At 41.4% G+C, this 20,392-nt stretch overlaps 1 protein-coding gene and 1 pseudogene across 18 annotated transcripts in view; one reads left to right on the forward strand and one right to left on the reverse strand.

Moving 5' to 3' along the window:
* The window catches only part of Ppp6r3 (protein phosphatase 6 regulatory subunit 3), a 138,855-nt gene that overhangs the window by 99,951 nt on the left and 18,512 nt on the right, over positions 1 to 20,392 (reverse strand). For 14 of the 18 annotated variants that reach the window (XM_050137033.1, XM_050137032.1, XM_050137027.1 and 11 more), the window contains exon 2: positions 6,467 to 6,617. The exons of the other annotated variants lie outside the window; for them this stretch is intronic. The gene's annotated coding sequence lies outside the window, so the exon portion shown is untranslated. The remainder of the gene's footprint in view (positions 1 to 6,466; positions 6,618 to 20,392) is intronic. 18 annotated transcript variants of the gene reach the window in all.
* LOC126498774 (something about silencing protein 10-like) overlaps positions 1 to 20,392 on the forward strand; it is a 34,124-nt pseudogene that overhangs the window by 801 nt on the left and 12,931 nt on the right.

Genomic DNA, 20,392 nt, shown 5'->3' on the forward strand with positions numbered 1-20,392 from the left:
TTTTCTGGATTGGAACAATCCTGAAAGACCAGTGCTGCCCCCAGAGACCATGTTGGTATCTGTGCTGCTCCCAGAGGCCATGTCTATGATCTGTGTTGAGCCCCAGACCATGATGACGCTCGAGGTCCATGTCGATGTCCATGGTCTGTGCTGCTGCCGGAGGTCATGTCTATATTGTGTTCCATGCTGCCACTGAGGGTCCTGTTAGTATCCATGGTCGTACTGCAGCTGGGCCTGTATTACTACCAAAGGCCATGTAGATGTCTGTGATCTGTATTATTGCCTGAAATCATGTTGATATCTGTGAGCTGTGCTGCCGATGGAGGCCATGTTGATGTCCGTGTGAATGTCTTGTGCTCCTGAAGGAGGCCATGTTGGTATCTGTGGCCAATGCTGCTGCTGGTGATCATGATGGTGTCCGTGGTCTGTGCTGCAACCAGAGGCCTTGTGAATGTCCATGGTCCATGTTACCACCAAAGGCCATGTTGATGGCCATGGTCTATGCTGTCGCCATATAGAGGTTCGTTGTCTGTGCTGTCTTCAGAATCCACATGGAAGTCCATGATCCATGCTGCCACTGACTATAAAGGGTAAGGAAGCTTCTTTTGCAGTGGTTTCAATGAATGCAGACTCACAGTTGAGAATGTGAGAAACACAAGGCTTCTACAACAACCTCTCTTCACCCACCAAAAAAAGGCTGTATAGACAGGAAGCCATTGAAAAGAACTCTTAAAAATTGTAGTAGCAATCCTGAAGTGTAGCTCTTCACAACTGATGGCTTCTGATGTTTGTGTGGAGTGGGGGGAATGAACTCATTTTTCAAGGGGCTGGCCACTAGGAGTTTTGACTGAGTATATGGGCAACACAAACTGGACTTAGTGTATTTTTTTTATTTCTTTTCTTCTTTTGGGGTGGTGCACGGGGGGGGGGGGAGTGAATCTGGAAAGCCTGGGAAGTGAATATAATTGAGGTGCATTATGTGAAATTCAAAAATAATCAATAAAAATATTATGTTGAGGGGAAAAGGAGGGGACAGCACAGGGGAGAAAAGGTGACACGTGCTACAACTCAACAAACCAGTAACTTGGTAGAAATCACAAAAAAGACCAAAGTATCCTTTGGCAAAGTTAATCTTGCTAATTTCGACTAGTGTGAAGTGCCCTAGTCCCCTCCCACCTTGAGTTTCTTTCTTTGGGTCCTGGATAAAGACTTTGAGGACAGTCTCATGGCTTTTACTATAGACCATTGAGATGCTCTGCTGCTATTAAGTTACTCTTGCTATCTCTTTACTGCCTTATTTAGAAATTAAAGTTACCATGGATATGAATGATAGGCACAAGCAGTACACCTAGGGGCAAGTACTGTCTGCAGCTTCAGGTAATATTGGACCACACCCCCAAAGGAAGGGCTTTGACAGTTAAAATTGGTATGAAAGGAGAATGGCAATGGCCAGGAGCCTACAGGGAGGAGGAAGAATGGCAAGTTAGATCTAGAGGATTTAAGTCACATAGACAGTCAGCAATGATGATCAAGCATTATAAATGAATGTACCACCAATCAATAGTACACTCATAAACAGGCTAAGACATCTGGTTATGGTGGTGAACACCTTTAATCCCAGTACTGGAGATGTGAAGAGGGAGATGAATCTCTTTTGAGTTTAAGACCAGCCTGGTCTACATAGTGAGTTTCCAGGCTAGCCATGGCTATAGGTTCACCTTATCTTAAAGGTAGTTGAGACACTATATGCTAATTTCTGTTAAATGTATTTTATTTTTTTTTTTTAAGAAAAAAAAAAGACAATGAAGCAGGTCCTAGAAGCACACCTCTGAATAAAAATGAGGGCATGAGCACTCTTAGGCATTGTTGAGGAGAAAGGTTTGATGGTAGCTCTGAGGGAGAGTTCAGCCAAAGGCACCTGGAACGGCCCAGGCTGAACTGGGCCATGGAGGGTGGGAGAGGAAGAGAAGAGAAAGAGAGGAGGATAGGAGAAGGGAGGTGAGGAGAAAGGAGAGGGGGCAAGGAGACCAAAGAGAATGCATGGCCAAATGGCTGGTTTATAAAAGAATGAGAAACTGGGGAAAGGAAAGCCCAGTCCCTTCCCCCATTTTGCTCTCAACTTCTTTGATAAAGCCTTGTTATGGAGCAAGCAGCTACCTTAGTAGTATGCAGATAACTATGGTTCAACAAGGTCAGTATCCTTATAGAAAGAGCACCAGAATACTTGCTCTCTGAGGAAAAGCCAAGTAAGGACACACCAAAATAAAGTGTCTGTAGATCAGAAGGGGGCTCTCAACTGAAATCTGCATTGTCTAAAACTCAGATCTTGACTTACAGTCTGCAGAACTGTAAATAAATCCCTGTTCTTTAAATGCTCAGGCCATAGCATTCTGTTATAGCAACCTGTTCTAACAAAAACAAGGGGAAAACTATTTCCAACTCAGAAGCACATCCCTAAAGTATCATTCAAGTGTACACAGAGGGGTCAGACAGATAGCTCGGCTAAGATTATGTACACTTTCTTGCAAAAGACCTGATTTGGTTCTCAGCACTCACATGAGGTTCACTGCTACCTGTACCTCCAGTTCCAGGGATCCAATTTCCTTTTCTGGCACTAGCATGACTATGGTGCACATAAACTCATGCAGGGAAACACATGCACAAGGACATACATTTTAAAAAATAAAGATTGCGGGGTTCCCCCCCCTTTAATGTGCATTGGTGTTTTGCCTGCATGGATGTCTGTATGAGAGTGTCAGATCTTCTAGAACTGGAGTTATAGTCACAAACTGCCACGTGAGTGCTGGGACTTGAACTAGAGTTCTCTGGAAGAGCAATCAGTGTTCTTAACCACTGAACCATTGTTCCAGCCCCCAACATTGTGGGTTTTTTTTTTTTTTAAAGAGTACACAGAAGCCAGGCAGTAGTGGCACAGGCCTTCAATTCCAGCAGAGGCAGAGGGACTTCTGTGAGTTCAAAGTCAGCTTGGTCTACAAAATGAATTCTAGGAAAGCTAGGGTTACACAGAAAAACTCTTATCTTGAAAAACAAAGCAAGAGGGGGGGAAGAGGAGGAGGAAAAGGAGGGAGGGAGGGAGGGAGGGAGGGAGGGAGGGAGGGAGGGAGGGAGGGAATATAGAAAGCTGGACTTGATGGTGCTCACCTTGAATCCCAGTAACCAGGAGGCAGAGGCAGGTGGATCTCTTGAGTTCAAGGCCAGCCTGGTCTACACAGCAAGTTTCAGGACAAAGAAACCCTGTCTTGAAAAACGAACAAAAAGAGTACAAAGAAGGCTGGGATGTAGCTCAGTAGTGAAGAGCTTACCTATTATGTAAACAGCTCTACATTCCCCTCCCAAGAGTTAAGTACATAGAAGCTAAAGAAATAAAGCAAGACAAGCCTCAAGAGGTTTGCTTGTTTTCCCAGAAAAACAACTGCAGACTATGTTCCTCAAAAGGAGAGGGAGCAACAAGAGACAACAAAGACTCCAGGGATATAATCACCCATGCATGAAAGACAAAAAACAAAGACAACAACAAAACAAAAAAAAAACAAACAAACAAAAAAAAAAAAAAAAAAAAAAACACCTTCCAGGTTAGGACGGAGGAAGAACAGCAAGACCTCAGTGCACAACCAAGTTAAATAAGAAGTCTAGACTGCAGAATGAGAAGTTCCTCAGAAAGGAAAATGGAGTAGAGTACCTGAGAACACAACAGAATCTAATGTCAAATCACTGACAAGTGCATTAAAAAGACCCATTTCCATGGAATGTGCAAAGGTCATTTAAGAGAAATATATCACTTAACAATTATAAATAATATGACAGTCACAACTGCCCTACTTAGTTTCTGTTGTTGTGATAAACAACATGACCAAAAACAATCTAGGGAGAAAAGGGTTTATTTTAACTTACAGTCAATCACAAACCTGGAGGCTAGAAGTGAAACAGAGACCATGGAAGAATGCTGCTTACTGACTTGCTCTACCAGCTTCCTTTCTCCTTTTTCCCCCCTTTGATTTTTTTTAATTTTTTTAAAAAGATTTATTTATTTATTTTGTATACAGTGTTCTGTCTGCATGTATGCCTGCAAGCCAGAAGAGGGTACCAAATTTCATTACAGATGGTTGTGAGCCACCATGTGGATGCTGGGAATTGAACTCAGGACCTCTGGAAGAACAATCAGTGCTCTTAACCCTCCTCCCCTTTGATTTATCGAGACAGGATTTCTCTGTGTATTTTCTTTGGCTGTCCTGGAACTCACTCTGTAGACCAGGCTGATCTCAACTCACAGAGATCCACTTGCCTCTGCCTCCTGAGTGCTAGGATTAAAGGTGTGTACCCACCACCACTGGCTCAGCCTGCTGTCTTATACCACCCAAGGCCACATGCCCAGATGTGGCACTGTCCAGAAAAAGCCACAAATATTGCTTAAAGGCCAATTAGATGGCAATTTTTCAAGAGATGTTCCTTCTTCCCAGATGACTCTACCTTGTATCAAGTACACAAAAAACCTAATCAGCACAATGATAATGCTAAACACTGATTAAAAACAAAGTAAGATCTACACTGGAAGAATGAGGAATACTGGCTGAAGAAACTGATACAACAAGAGGACTAAAAAAATCTAACTCTTCTCCATTTTTCCATAAATGAGAAGCAGTGGAAACTACTCACAACTAAGACCTCAGGAGCTATATATCAAGCATGAACTCTTCAAACATGCCTGGGAGCTTTTCTTGTTTTCTCTTTTTTTATAATAGGCTAAAGAGTCCAAAAGTACAAACTGTCTTCAAGAAGGGAAGTCTGGTAGCTAAATTCTGCTATAGGCTATAAAATAAAGAAATGTAAAAATTTAACACATTTTGTAAATAAGCTCTTAATTCTGGACAGAGAAGAGACCCTGGCTACTGAGGTCACAAAGGCATACCAGCTACTTTCTAGCAGTTATGATCAAAGATAAAGACACTTCATCTAACCTGAGCACCCATTTCTTGATTGTAAAATAAAGATGGAATAAACAAATTCTATACTTTCTTCCTGGTTTAGCAACTCCTGAATCCAACATGACAACCAAAGCACAGTATCAGTATGACAACAATAGTAACAGGTATTAGGTAAATTAAAAACTTTAAAAGGAGGATACAGAAGAGAGAAAGAAGCAAACTGAAAATTGGGTGTGTGTTGTAGAATATTATTTTAAGGTGTATTACATCTGTTTATGCTTTGGAAGATATGTTTAACAATGTAAAGGTGTGGTGCTTTTCTTTATGTTGCATTTGTTTTAGGTCTGTGAAGTTGTATTACTGTGACTGTATAAAACACCTGATTAGTCTAATAAAGAGCTGAACAGCCAATAGCAAGGCAGGAGAAAGGATAGGTGGGACTGGCAGGCAGAGATGATAAATAGGAGAAATCTGGAGGAGGAGAGGATAGAACAAGGAGGAAAAAGCAAGGGGCCAGCTACTGAGCCACACAGCCAGCCACAGAGTAAGAGTGAAAGTAAGATTAAGAAAGGAAAAAGTTCAGAGGCAAAAGGTAGATGGGATAATTTAAGATGAGAAAAGCTGGGTAGAAACATAACAAGCTGAGGCCAGGCATTTATAAGTAATAATAAGCCTTCCTGTGTATGATTTATTTGGGAGTTGGGCTGCAGGTCTCTTCCACCACCAAAAAGGAAAGTCAAAATAGTCAAAGAGTAAAAAGTAGTGAAGGTAACAACCAACTACATATGTGTGTATAGATTATCTGCTTTGTGTAAGAACTAAATGAGCAGGATCGCTGGAGTCACTGACCAAAATGGAGAAATAACCTGGACTTCAAAGGAGTGGCATTAGGACAAGATTACTGAAGAAACAAGACAAAGGATCTGATGCTAGCCTGGAAAGAACTGAACTGAGGGTAACCAAACTCTGACATAAGATCACTGAAAAAAGGTAACAAAGCTCCCTCTCTGCCACCACCCCCAAAAAAAGTCTGTCTAGGAAAGATAAACTGGAATCCACAAGAGTGATACAAGGCTCCCACCAAGAACACCAAAAATGATGGGGGTGGGGAATCTCCCTAAGGATCTGGTCTAGGAAACCAACGTTTTACATCAGAAAGCATAAAATGAGGAAGAAGCTCTCCTAGAGAGCCAGACTGCTGGGGAAAGGTAGTAAGAGCAAGGCCACAGCAGCTAAGGGAGGCACTGCTTGCTAATTTTTTTTTTTATTAAACTCTACTTTTTTTTCTCTTCTCCCCTCCTCTTCAACCCTCTCCCGTGGTCCCCATGTTCCCAATTTACTCAGGAGATCTTGTCTTTTTCTACTTCCCATGTAGATTAGATCCATGTATATCTCTCTTAGGGTTCTCACTGTTGTCTAGGTTCTCTGGGATAGTGATTTGTAGGCTGGTTTTCTTTGCTTTATGTTTAAAAACCACTTATGACTGAGTACATATGATAATTATCTTTCTGGGTCTGGGTTACCTCACTCAGTATGATGTTTTCTCTGCTAAACAGCGCACAGTTAGGCCTGGTTTGATCCCAGCACTCAGGAGGCAGAAGTATCTCTCTTGAGTTGTAGTCAGACTGGTCTACATATCAGGTTCCAGCATAGACAGGGTTACGTAGTGAGACTCTATCTCCAAAAACAAACAATAACAACAATAATAATAACAGTCATGAAGTTTGGATGCCCATTAATAATAATAAAAGCCATGGCCGGGCGATGGTGGCGCACACATTTAATCCCAGCACTTGGGAGGCAGAGGCAGGCGGATCTCTGTGAGTTCGAGACCAGCCTAGTCTACAGTGCTGCTAGTTCCAGGACAGGCTCCAAAGCCACAGAGAAACCCTGTCTCGAAAAACCAAAAAAAAAAAAAAAAACCCAAAAAAAAAAAAAAAAAGCCATGAAGTTTAGCTGCCCATTACTGGGTTATTATTCTCTCACAGCAAATGGATCCAAAGACCCATCCCTTAAAAATTAAGACAGCAAAGTTATTATGCTTTCATTTTTATATGTCTGTCATTTCTTACAGGAACAATACTTTTCTCAATAGACAGAAAATTCTTCCTCTACCATAAATCTTACCTTCTGTCAATATTACTAACTGTGATACGGCTAAAGAATGCAACATGGCATAGTCATAACAACGTCAGGTAAAGTTTTAGTGTTAAGAGATATAATTCAGAGATGGAGCACATGCTTAGTATAATTAAAAGCCTTAGGTTCAATTTCAAAGACAGCTCATACCCCATAGAACACTGGTTTAGCCAAAAACATAACAATCTTTCAACTGAACTGCATCTAAATGTATCTGCTTAATCACAAAGTCTGAGGAAATAGGATAAACACTCACCATTCACAAACACTCAAGACATCAAATTTATTAAAATCAAATTATTTATTTGGGGGGATTCCCTGTACTCTGTACTCAAATTTTAAAAATGCAGACTATACCTATTGATGTTAAGTCACAGGAGAAAACCAGAGCTGCTACATAACATCCAAGTAAATACTGTCATTCTGTACAGTATCGGGCACAACAAAACTGTGCCAATACTACAAACAAGTGACAGCCTAGAGTCTAGACATACAAAAGCAAGACTCCACCCCTGCTATACCAAAAAATCCTCAGGCCACCAGCTGAGGATTTTTTTAATGTGGCTCAATGACCCTACTGTGTACATTTCAAAACACTCAAGTCAGAAGGGACTGAAGACAATGAACTAATCCATCTACACAAAGGCTGGTTATCACTTGACCATCATGTCTAAAATGCTGTAAATAAAAACTTATCTATAAAGTTTTTAATACAAACACCATCAAAACCGTTTGTGGTGACACACATGCAACTCCAGCACTCAGGAGGCTGAAACAGGACGAGCTCACAGCCAGTCTTGGCTACACAGGACACTCATGGTCAACCTAGCTGCATAGCAAGAGCTTGTCTAATAAAAAGTAATTATAAAAACATCAGTAATTAGGAGACACGTAAAACTTAAAACCTCTACATCTTCAGAAATATTTCCCAACAATATATACATACCTATAACTCTATCAGGTAACTTCAGAAACACCAACCACTAAGCCAGGAAAGGATACCAACACTTCAAAGCCATTAAGCAAAAAAAAACCACACCAAGACTACCCTGTAAAGTACAAGCCACCCACGGTAAGCATTCCCTACCACCTTAGGAAGGCAGTATCAGTAGGTGATGTAAGCAAAGACCTTGGCACCTGACTGGATTACATCACTGTCTGGCTATGCTCACTAACAGCACTCACATCACTTCAGACACAAGGAGCCAGCTTAGTCTAACCCACCATGAAAATACAGTCAAGTCATAAATTAGTAAACTAACATCCAAAATAAAGACCAGATGAGCACCTATGCCTGTTACAGCCTCAGTGGGTAAGGAATTGTGACACAACCCAGTAGTCAGGCCACACCTCACCAAATCAACTGAGGGATTAAGATGACACTTCCTCAAGGCCACCAAAACATATGAGCAACCCCGTGATTAAAGCTGTAGAAGAATAAATTTCTTTCTTTTCTTTTTTAAGACAGTCTCACACGTTACTACTTGAATTCACTACTTATATCAGGCTGGCCTCCAATTTACTGCCACCCACCTGCCTCTGCCCTCCCAAGTGCTAGGATTATAGGCATGCACCAACATGCCCCATTTAAATGAACTAGTGCAGTTCATAACCTGATATTCTTCAATGAGTGGTGTCAGTATAATCAAAACCACATTCCTTTAAAATCCAGCAGGCAGATCTGGACCTAAGGTGGCACACATATTCAGTTCTGAACAAATCATTTCTTCTCTTTGTATTTGTCTTACATACAAAATGGGAGACTTGAGACTAAATCATCACTTCTCAATCTTACAATTCAGTCCTATGGATCTAATAAGGAAATATAGATAGGCCAATCTGATGGAGACAATTGCTTAACTGATATTCCTTGTAAGTCTGTGGAGATGACAACCAAGATTACCAATCACAAGAAGCATGCTTTCTGAACTGCTGAGCCATTTCTCCAGATCCTCATTGTTTTTTTTTTAAGATAGAGTCTTCACACTTGTGAGATGGTTCAGAGGTTAAGAGCACTAGCTGCTCTTCTTGAGGGTCTGGGTTCAATTCCTAGCAACTGCACAATGGTTCACAACCTGTGACTCCAGATGTGAGATCCTCTTCTGAACTCCACAGATACCAAGCACACATGTGGTACATATACATACATGCAGACAAAACACATAAAATGAAAGAAATATATCATTTTGTTAAAAAGGGAAATATAAACAATATCAGGATATGAAGAAAAACAAGCCAATGAATAACACCAGTCTCAAATTTTTAAAAAGGTATTTACATAAATTTTAACTGAAAATGACAGAGACTTTAAAGTTCCTCCAAGCCAGACTTGGTGATGTACACCTTTAACCTCAGCACTTGAGAGGCAGAAGCAGGCCAATCTCTGTCTGTGAGTGTAAGGCCAGCCTCATCTTTGTAGTTTCAGGGCAACACAGTGAATGAAACCTTGGCTTAAAAAGAAAAAAAAAGTTGCTAAATGCAATGTTCTCTGCTGTAAGACAGTCTGTTTGGTTGTGTCAAGTCTCTTACTTTAAAAGATAAATAAAAGCCCAACTGTGGGACTGGAGAAATTGTACAGCGATTAAGACATTGGCTGCTCTCCCAGGTCCTGAGTTCAGTTCCCAGCAACCACCTGGTGGTTTAAAACCATCTATAGTGGGATCTGATTCCCTCTTCTGGCATAAAGGTGTACATGCAAATAAAGCACCGATACACATAAAATAAATAAATAAATCTTGGGCTGAACTAGTGGTGTAGTGCACACCTTTACTTCCAGTACTCAAAAGGCAGAGGTGGGCAGATCTCTGTGAGTTCAAGGCCAGCCTCATCTACAGAACTAGTTCCAAAACTGCTAGGGCTGTTACACAAAGCTAGTTCCAGAACAATTCTGTTACACAGAGAAAACCCTGTCTCGAAAAACTGAGAGAGCGAGACAGAGCACAAGAGGGGGAGGGAGGGAGGGAGGGAGGGAATCAATCTTACCTGCCTTGGATTTCCCATGTAACCAACATTTCCTAGTGACAAAATCAATCATGCAAAGAAGGCCCTGCTTTCCATCACAGTCTATACCAAACCAAACCTTCCCTTCACTATGCCTTTCCCAGCTCACTAAAACATGTCTCCAGTTGTGAGAGACAAACTTGGCTCCTCTCTGCCAGACACCCACCTGGAACCCAGTTCATTAAACTTTATAATTCTAACTTCATTCACCCTTCCTCCTCTCAATTTTCTGCCACTGCCTTGAAAATGAACACAGCTCCTAATTCAGTTCTACTTCTAACTTGGGTTCTTTCTTGGTCAGGGTTTCCTACTGCTCACATGTACAGTTTGTGGTCTACACTTTCTCTGTGATACCCACATAGGGCTCTGAACATCTGAATCACAAAGCATTAACAGATATGAATGAGAAACATGCAATGGATTTCAAAGACTAAATAAGGGCCAAGTATATGGTTCCGTGGCAGAGTGCTTGCCTGGCATGTTTGAATCCCTAGGCTCAATCCCCAACATAGCACCAAGATTAAATAAAACAAAAGTTAAAAGAAAAACTCACTTATTTCTATTGATTACATGTTAAAATGATTAATATTTTGCAGCTGGACAGTGGTGGCACACACCTTTAATTCCAGCACTCGGGAGGCAGAGGCAGGTGGCTCTTTGAGTTTGAGGGCAGCCTGGTCTACAGAGCAAGTTCCAGGACAGCCAGGGGTATGCAGAGAAACCTTGTCTTGGAAAAAAATGAAAGAGCTGGGCAGTGGTGGCATATGTCTTTAATCCCAGCACTTGGGAGGCAAGTGAATCTCAGTAAATTCAAGGGCCTCATCTATAAAGAGCATTCTAGGACAGTCAAAATTGTTACACAGAGAAATCCTGTTTCAAAAAAACAAACAAGGGGCTGGTGAGATGGCTCGGCGGTTGGGAGCATTGCCTGCTCTTCCAGGGGTCCTGGGTTCGATTCCCAGCAACCACATGGTGGCTCACGGCCATCTGTGGTGAGGTCTGGTGCCCTCTTCTGGCCTTCAGGCATACATGCAGAGAGGATATTGTATACTAAGTAAGTAAGTAAATAAATAAACAAACAAACAAACAAGATATTTTTGGACATAGTGAGTTACATATACAAAATTCAAATGGCTGGGGATACAATGAAGTAGCAGAGCAAGACCTATACACACCACCCAATACACACACACACACACACACAATGTATCTATATTGCCCTATTTTTGTTTTTCTTTCTTTTTTTAAATATTTATTTATTTATTATGTATACAATAGTCTATCTGTATGTATGTCTGCAGGCCAGAAGAGGGCACCAGACCTTATTACAGATGGTTGTGAGCCACCATGTGGTTGCTGGGAATTGAACTCAGGACCTTTAGAAAAGCAGGCAATGCTCTTAACCACTGAGCCATCTCTACAGCCCTGTTTTTCATATATAGTAATGAGGAAATGTTAATACACAGTTTGCACTACCCTTCTGAGAGTTTCCTGAACATTACACTGAGAGCTTCAACCAGACCCATAGCCACTTTTTTTTTTCATTTTAAGATTTATTTATTATGTATGCAGTGTTCTGCCTGCAGGCCAGAAGAGGGCACCAGATCTCATTACAGATGGTTGTGAATCACCATATGGTTGCTGGAAATTGAACTCAGGACCTCTGGAAGAGCAGCCAGTGCCCTTAATCTCTTAGTCACCTCTCTAGCCCCCATAGTCACTTTCTTTAACCAGGTATGGTCAAAGCAGAAAACACTGGATCTAACAAAAGAATAATTCAGATACTTGCCAGATGAATTATGGCTAAAACTGGTATAATCTGTGTACATTCAATCAAAGATTGGGAAATAGTGGCACTCGCCTTTAATCCGAGGACTCAGAAGGTCAAGGCAAGTGTATCTGAGTTTAAGGAGAACCACGGCTACATAGTCAGATCCCATTTCCAATATAATTTAAAACAAAACAAAAAACTTTTGATTAAAGGCCAAACAATAAATTTTTAATTATTTCTCAGTTGAATAATATTCCTTTGTTTGCTTTGTTTTCTACCCCACCCCCCAAACAAGGTTTCTTTGTAGTCTTGGCTGTCCTGAAACTTGCCCGAAATCTACCTCAAACTCAGAGATCTACCTGCCTCTGGAATTAAAGGCATTTGACCCCTCCACACGCATACCCCCTAGCAAAATGAATATTCTTAAAAGTGGAATCAAACAGAAACATTTACAATTAGCCTTTGAATATAAACACACTACAGAGCTGTCTACTTCTTTAATAGTAATCACCCTGTCACCGGTATTTCTAATTTTGACATAAAAATTCCCATTAGGATTCAGAGACTAAAGATTAGGTATTCAAAGTATAAAACCTTTAAAAGAATTTCAAAAAATTAATATTTATTTATTATGTATACAATATTCTGTCTGTGTGTATGCGCCTGCAGGCCAGAAGAGGGCACCAGACCCCATTACAGATGGTTGTGAGCCACCACGTGGTTGCTGGGAATTGAACCTTTGGAAGGACCTTTGGAAGAGCAGGCAATGCTCTTAACCTCTGAGCCATCTCTCCAGCCCCTAAATTTCAAAAATTTGAAGAGGGGAAAAAAAATCACCCCTCAAATATTGGTCATCACAACTCAAAAAGATCCATGAGTCAATGCTAATAGGCAGTAACAGAAAACAAATACAGCAAACTTGGCCATCAAGTAATCAGAAACTAGAACACATGAAACTATCAGAGAGGGTATAATCCCCAAAATGACAGGACTGTCACCTTACAGAAGACACAAAGTTTTTCATATGGCCTTTAAAAAGATAAATTGAGGCTGAGAGATGGCTCAGCAGTTAAGAGCACTGCTGCTCTTCTTCTAGAGGACCCAAGTTCACTTCCTAGTACCCACAAGGTAGTTAACTGTCTATATAGTTCCAGAGGCTTCAACCCCCTCCTCTGGCTTCCTTCTGCAGGCACTGCACACATTTGTGCAGGCAAAACAAATCTAGTTAGGTGGTGGCGGCACATGTCTTTAACTCACATCCCCAAGCTTCTGACCCATAGAGTTGGGTTGCTGTGATGGGGTAATTATTACAGCAGTGGATGGAGAACTGATAGTAAAAAGAGAGTTCTCTGTAAAGCAAAGGTCCATATGCACGCTATCCAGACAACCAATGAAACTATGAAGAAATATCTGTGAACTAGGTGCTGTCTGGAGAAGCTGAAGCTGGAGGATTATCTGGGACTTTTTAGGCTGACTGGTTATTGAATGACCCTGATTTAAAAGAAAAAAGGCCAGGCGGTAGTGACATACACCTTTAATGCCAGCACTTGGGAGGCAGAAGCAGGCAGACTACAAAGCAAGTTCCAGGACAGCCAGGGCTGTTACACAAAGAAACCCTATCTCAAAAAAAAAAAAAAAAAAAAAGTAGATATTGTCTGCAGAAATGATACCCAAGGTCTTTGGCCTCCAAGTGTTCACATCCAGAAAAGGCTTGACCTCGCTTATGCAATTTAAACTTCCTTATGGGGCTGGAGAGATGCTGGCTCGGTGGTTAAGAACAGTTTGCTGCTCTTCCAGAGGACCTGAGCCTGAGTTCAATTCTCAATACCCACAATAAGTGACACACAACTGCCTGTAAATCCAATTCCAGGGAATCCAATACTGTCTTCTCATCTCTGATATTACCCACACACGGAAGATGCACAAGTGCACAAGCACACATGCGCATGCACACATACACACGTGCACACAAAAATAAATTTAAAAAAAACTACCATACAACACAGCTACCAATGACTGATTCAAAATGGGGAAAGGGAATGTCAGAACATAAGGCGTCTGCTCGGCTCCATGAATGCATTGAAAACAGATAAAAGCACGCTTTAAGCAGTTCTAGGTCCATGTCTGCCAGCACTGCTTCTGAAGAGCTTCAGCATCTGTATCATGCTTTTTGTAGTCTTGACTGGCCTGGAACTCACAGAGATCTGCCCAGAGTGCTGGAATTAAAGACATGTGCCGCCACACCTGGCATGCACATGCTTTATTTACCAAACATACCCAAACATTTTCATTTGGGCTTCACAACAATCTAGTTATGTTTATGAACTTTCACACAGTACTGCCTAACCTAGTGTTACAGTTAGGAAGACACTAGGTCAGCATTCAGAATGCCACTGCCTTTTTGCATGCTGCTACTTTCTGGTTCATTAGAACCAAAGCTTACACTCCACGAGCAGCTACCATGGCAGTTACTGTGTTTCTACAGAACCTTGCATATGCAGGCAGCTCTTATACTTTCTCATGCTTGACTCTTGCACTTACTGAACAAAGCTCATTAATATTTTTCATGAATTCATTTATAGTTGAATACACTTACTGTAAGAAATAAACCAATTCAATCTCAATAGTGTAATGAATGTATGACGCAGAATTTGTTCTGGGGGTCTGGCTATAATGCCTAGGGCCCAGAGCTACCCAGAGGGTCCAGAAGCTATCCAAAATGGAGCCAAAAGCACATAGAAAAACCTACTCTCATAAAACCAAAAATTAAAAAGAAAAATAAAAGAAATAGAGTTTAAAATATAGCCACACGGGGCTCGAGAGATGGCTCAGAGGTAAAGAGCGCTGACTGCTCTTCCGGAGGTCCTGAGTTCAATTCCCAGCAACCACATGGTGGCTTACAACCATCTGCAATGAGATCTGGTGCCCTCTTCTGGCCTGCAGGCATGAAGGCTGAACACTGCCTACGAAAGAAAGAAAGAAAGAAAGAAAGAAAGAAAGAAAGAAAGAAAGAAAGAAAGAAAGAAGGAAGGAAGGAAGGAAGGAAGGAAGGAAGGAAGGAAGGAAGGAAGGAAGGAAGGAAGGAAGGAAGGAAGGAAGGAAGGAAGGAAGGAATAAAATAAAGCCACGTAAAGATGGAAAATGCACAGAGAGTCTGGGATACTGTATGTTATTGTATTGTATTTGAATTGTTTGAATGCTGAGGAAGGAACAACAGCTGCTAAAAGACATTTGATTACAAATGTGGCTGGATTAATACAACATATATTTTGAAAATGCCTTGACTTCAAAATTTAAGTCAAAAATGTGTTATTCCTTTGGAGAAGCAGTTTTGTTTTTGTTTCCACAGGAAATGAGAGGCTGTAGATTTATTCAGAGTTAAGAAAAATCAGATTTGGGGAAGAGACAGAAATCTTTAATAAATAAACAAATAAATAAAAATTAAAAAAAAGAAAAAAAAAGAAAAATCAGATTTGATCAAGGAAAACCCCTTGAAAAATCTCCAATAGAAGTGAATGGTCCAGATGATCCAACATTTCAGAAGACCTCTGTTAGAGTTTCCTCTGAGTTCTATATCTAGAACAGCCTTAAGACTGCTGGCTGAGATGATCAAGACTCACAGCATATTCCAGTCAGGACCTGAACATAATTCTCAATTTTCTTTAGGTCCCATAAGATAATCAGCACCCCTAATCAGCAGGAAGTAGCCTGGAAAACTATACCCACATTCCCAAAAAATGATTATGGATATTTATCTTTGTTTAGAGTGTTGGTTACAAGTTGTTATGGATAATGGTCTTTTAAAAAAAACTAAACAAAGGAGATTAGATTCAGAGTTCTTGGTTTTGGGAAAAAAAGGGGGGGCGGAGTGCTGTGGGACAATGGTCTTGTATCCTGTCATTTATATTGTATTGTTTTAATAAAATGCTGATTGGCCAGTAGCCAGGCAGGAAGTATATGCAGGGCAACCAGACAGAAGTAGAGGCGGAGCGATGAGAACAGGAGAATTATGGGAAGAGGAAAGTGTCAGTCTGCAGTCTATATAGAGGAAGCCAGACACAGAGGAAACAAGATGAGAACACCTCACTGATAAAGGTACCAAGTCATGTGGCTAGCACAGAAAAGAATTATGGGCTAATGTAAGTTAGAGTTAATAAGAAGCCTGAACTAATAGACGAATTGGTTTATAATTAATGTAGACCTCTGTGTGTTCCTTTGGGACTGACTGGCTGTGGGACCGGGTGGGACAGAAACAAACCTCTGTCAACAACAGTGTGTTCTTAGTGAAAGAGTGAGAGAAAGATAAAATGCAACAGAGGAGCCAGAATAAAACACATACAAAAAACAAGAGACACTTTTCACAGCAAGTTGGTCAGCAAACTCAGAGCATCTCTGTAAATATTCATTTACTTTACATTTTGTGTGCATACACACACACAAGAGTTCAAAGGATAAACTGCAGGTGCTTGTTTTATCTGCTGACAGAACTCAAGTTTTCAGGCACGGTGCATGGGGTTATCTGCTGAGCCATCTCACTTGCCTCAAAGGATCATTCCTAAGCTTACACAACCACTCAGTGCAAACCAGTGACAGGGAAACTTACTCATGTTCTGAAGATCTGAACAGGGCAGGCATTCATGAAGTGATGTCCAATAGGGATGAGTAGATGAACAAATGTGGGATAGAAACATACAGTAAGATATAACAGACTTAAGAAGGAAATAAGTTTTGAAATATGCTACATTGTAAGTGAACCGTGGTGACATGAGGCTTCAAGCCAGTCACGAAGCACAACAGTATTCCACTCACATGTGGCACTCATAGCCAGTGGCAGTGGAGAGAATGGGGAGCTCAATGAGCACTCAGCTGCAGCTTGGAAAGGTGAAACTTCTGGAGCTGTATGGTAGTGATGGTTGCATAACACGTCAAAGTATTTAATCTCTTAGCAGTAAGTGAAGAGTTGAAGAAAGAAAACTGAAAACAATTTCTCCTACATCTGTAAGAAAAACAAGGGCACAGGAACTACTGTTCCCCAGAAAAGTAGAGAGGCAGTAAAGCAGATACAAAGGATCACAACTAACCAGCAGAGAAAGGTAAACAAATATGAATACTATGTGAACTATGGAGGCCTGGCATGCACAGCATTGAGGATTAGAAACTCCAGGACAGTCCCTGTGATAGGGCGCTTGGCCAGGTACTGAAAGTGAATACCCCTCTGCCTCTGCCAGAGGATGGGGAGAGGAGCCACCTGAAATCTGTTTCTAGGGATACAGACTAACTAACAAACTAAGATCTAGTCCCAAGGATTACAAAGTAAGTCTCAGTGCCCTATAATTTACACTGATAAAGGGCCAAGATTTACTGAGGTTCCTTAACCCAGCACATCATGTCCACCTTTCAACAAAAACAAGCACAGAGCACACTACAAAGAAAAAAACAACAACAAAAAAAAAAACCCACAGGACTGAACCCGCTTCAGAACCATAGTTAAGCATGAAAAAAAAAAGACCAGAGAAATGTTAAGTTCATGATTAATTTGTGAGGAATTTAGTAGAAAATGGTAGATGGCATGCAGAAGCAGAGGAAGTGTCAGCAGGAGAAAGGAAACTCTGAAAACTAAAAAGAGCCAGCACTTGAATATTTTCACCCCTACTGCCCCCTATGCTGGAGAATAGCTTGGGTTCTCAAACACTAAGTGATCGCTGCTCCAGGACTGAGCTGTATCCCTAACCTTCATTATGGCTTTTTTCTTTTAAGATTTATTTATTTATTATGTATACAATATTCTGTCTGTGTGTATGCGCCTGCAGGCCAGAAGAGGGCACCAGACCCCATTACAGATGGTTGTGAGCCACCACGTGGTTGCTGGGAATTGAACCTTTGGAAGGACCTTTGGAAGAGCAGGCAATGCTCTTAACCTCTGAGCCATCTCTCCAGCCCCTAAATTTCAAAAATTTGAAGAGGGGAAAAAAAATCACCCCTCAAATATTGGTCATCACAACTCAAAAAGATCCATGAGTCAATGCTAATAGGCAGTAACAGAAAACAAATACAGCAAACTTGGCCATCAAGTAATCAGAAACTAGAACACATGAAACTATCAGAGAGGGTATAATCCCCAAAATGACAGGACTGTCACCTTACAGAAGACACAAAGTTTTTCATATGGCCTTTAAAAAGATAAATTGAGGCTGAGAGATGGCTCAGCAGTTAAGAGCACTGCTGCTCTTCTTCTAGAGGACCCAAGTTCACTTCCTAGTACCCACAAGGTAGTTAACTGTCTATATAGTTCCAGAGGCTTCAACCCCCTCCTCTGGCTTCCTTCTGCAGGCACTGCACACATTTGTGCAGGCAAAACAAATCTAGTTAGGTGGTGGCGGCACATGTCTTTAACTCACATCCCCAAGCTTCTGACCCATAGAGTTGGGTTGCTGTGATGGGGTAATTATTACAGCAGTGGATGGAGAACTGATAGTAAAAAGAGAGTTCTCTGTAAAGCAAAGGTCCATATGCACGCTATCCAGACAACCAATGAAACTATGAAGAAATATCTGTGAACTAGGTGCTGTCTGGAGAAGCTGAAGCTGGAGGATTATCTGGGACTTTTTAGGCTGACTGGTTATTGAATGACCCTGATTTAAAAGAAAAAAGGCCAGGCGGTAGTGACATACACCTTTAATGCCAGCACTTGGGAGGCAGAAGCAGGCAGACTACAAAGCAAGTTCCAGGACAGCCAGGGCTGTTACACAAAGAAACCCTATCTCAAAAAAAAAAAAAAAAAAAAAGTAGATATTGTCTGCAGAAATGATACCCAAGGTCTTTGGCCTCCAAGTGTTCACATCCAGAAAAGGCTTGACCTCGCTTATGCAATTTAAACTTCCTTATGGGGCTGGAGAGATGCTGGCTCGGTGGTTAAGAACAGTTTGCTGCTCTTCCAGAGGACCTGAGCCTGAGTTCAATTCTCAATACCCACAATAAGTGACACACAACTGCCTGTAAATCCAATTCCAGGGAATCCAATACTGTCTTCTCATCTCTGATATTACCCACACACGGAAGATGCACAAGTGCACAAGCACACATGCGCATGCACACATACACACGTGCACACAAAAATAAATTTAAAAAAAACTACCATACAACACAGCTACCAATGACTGATTCAAAATGGGGAAAGGGAATGTCAGAACATAAGGCGTCTGCTCGGCTCCATGAATGCATTGAAAACAGATAAAAGCACGCTTTAAGCAGTTCTAGGTCCATGTCTGCCAGCACTGCTTCTGAAGAGCTTCAGCATCTGTATCATGCTTTTTGTAGTCTTGACTGGCCTGGAACTCACAGAGATCTGCCCAGAGTGCTGGAATTAAAGACATGTGCCGCCACACCTGGCATGCACATGCTTTATTTACCAAACATACCCAAACATTTTCATTTGGGCTTCACAACAATCTAGTTATGTTTATGAACTTTCACACAGTACTGCCTAACCTAGTGTTACAGTTAGGAAGACACTAGGTCAGCATTCAGAATGCCACTGCCTTTTTGCATGCTGCTACTTTCTGGTTCATTAGAACCAAAGCTTACACTCCACGAGCAGCTACCATGGCAGTTACTGTGTTTCTACAGAACCTTGCATATGCAGGCAGCTCTTATACTTTCTCATGCTTGACTCTTGCACTTACTGAACAAAGCTCATTAATATTTTTCATGAATTCATTTATAGTTGAATACACTTACTGTAAGAAATAAACCAATTCAATCTCAATAGTGTAATGAATGTATGACGCAGAATTTGTTCTGGGGGTCTGGCTATAATGCCTAGGGCCCAGAGCTACCCAGAGGGTCCAGAAGCTATCCAAAATGGAGCCAAAAGCACATAGAAAAACCTACTCTCATAAAACCAAAAATTAAAAAGAAAAATAAAAGAAATAGAGTTTAAAATATAGCCACACGGGGCTCGAGAGATGGCTCAGAGGTAAAGAGCGCTGACTGCTCTTCCGGAGGTCCTGAGTTCAATTCCCAGCAACCACATGGTGGCTTACAACCATCTGCAATGAGATCTGGTGCCCTCTTCTGGCCTGCAGGCATGAAGGCTGAACACTGCCTACGAAAGAAAGAAAGAAAGAAAGAAAGAAAGAAAGAAAGAAAGAAAGAAAGAAAGAAAGAAGGAAGGAAGGAAGGAAGGAAGGAAGGAAGGAAGGAATCCAGACTTGGGTTGAGGAGGCAGCTCAATGGATACAGTACTTACCGCAGGAATTATCTTCTTCCCGCCACCCATGTAAGCACCTGGCCTCACAATACTGTCTATAACCCTAGTGAGTGACAGGAAACTCCCAGGAGCTTGCCAGCAGTCTAGTCAAGATGGAGAACTTCAGACAGAGGCTTAACTTTAACCTCTGCTGCCCATATACATACACTCATCTGTTGGCTGCCCGGAACTTGCTTCATAGACCAGGCTAGCTTCGAACTCACAGAGATCTGCCTGCCTCTGCCTCTTGAGTGCTATGATTAAAGGCGTGTGCCACCACTGCCCGGCCAG

The sequence above is a fragment of the Alexandromys fortis genome, unplaced genomic scaffold (assembly GCF_014885135.2).
Source record: "Alexandromys fortis isolate MF-2015 unplaced genomic scaffold, M_Fortis_MF-2015_v1.1 scaffold_3, whole genome shotgun sequence".
Lineage (NCBI taxonomy): Eukaryota > Metazoa > Chordata > Mammalia > Rodentia > Cricetidae > Alexandromys > Alexandromys fortis.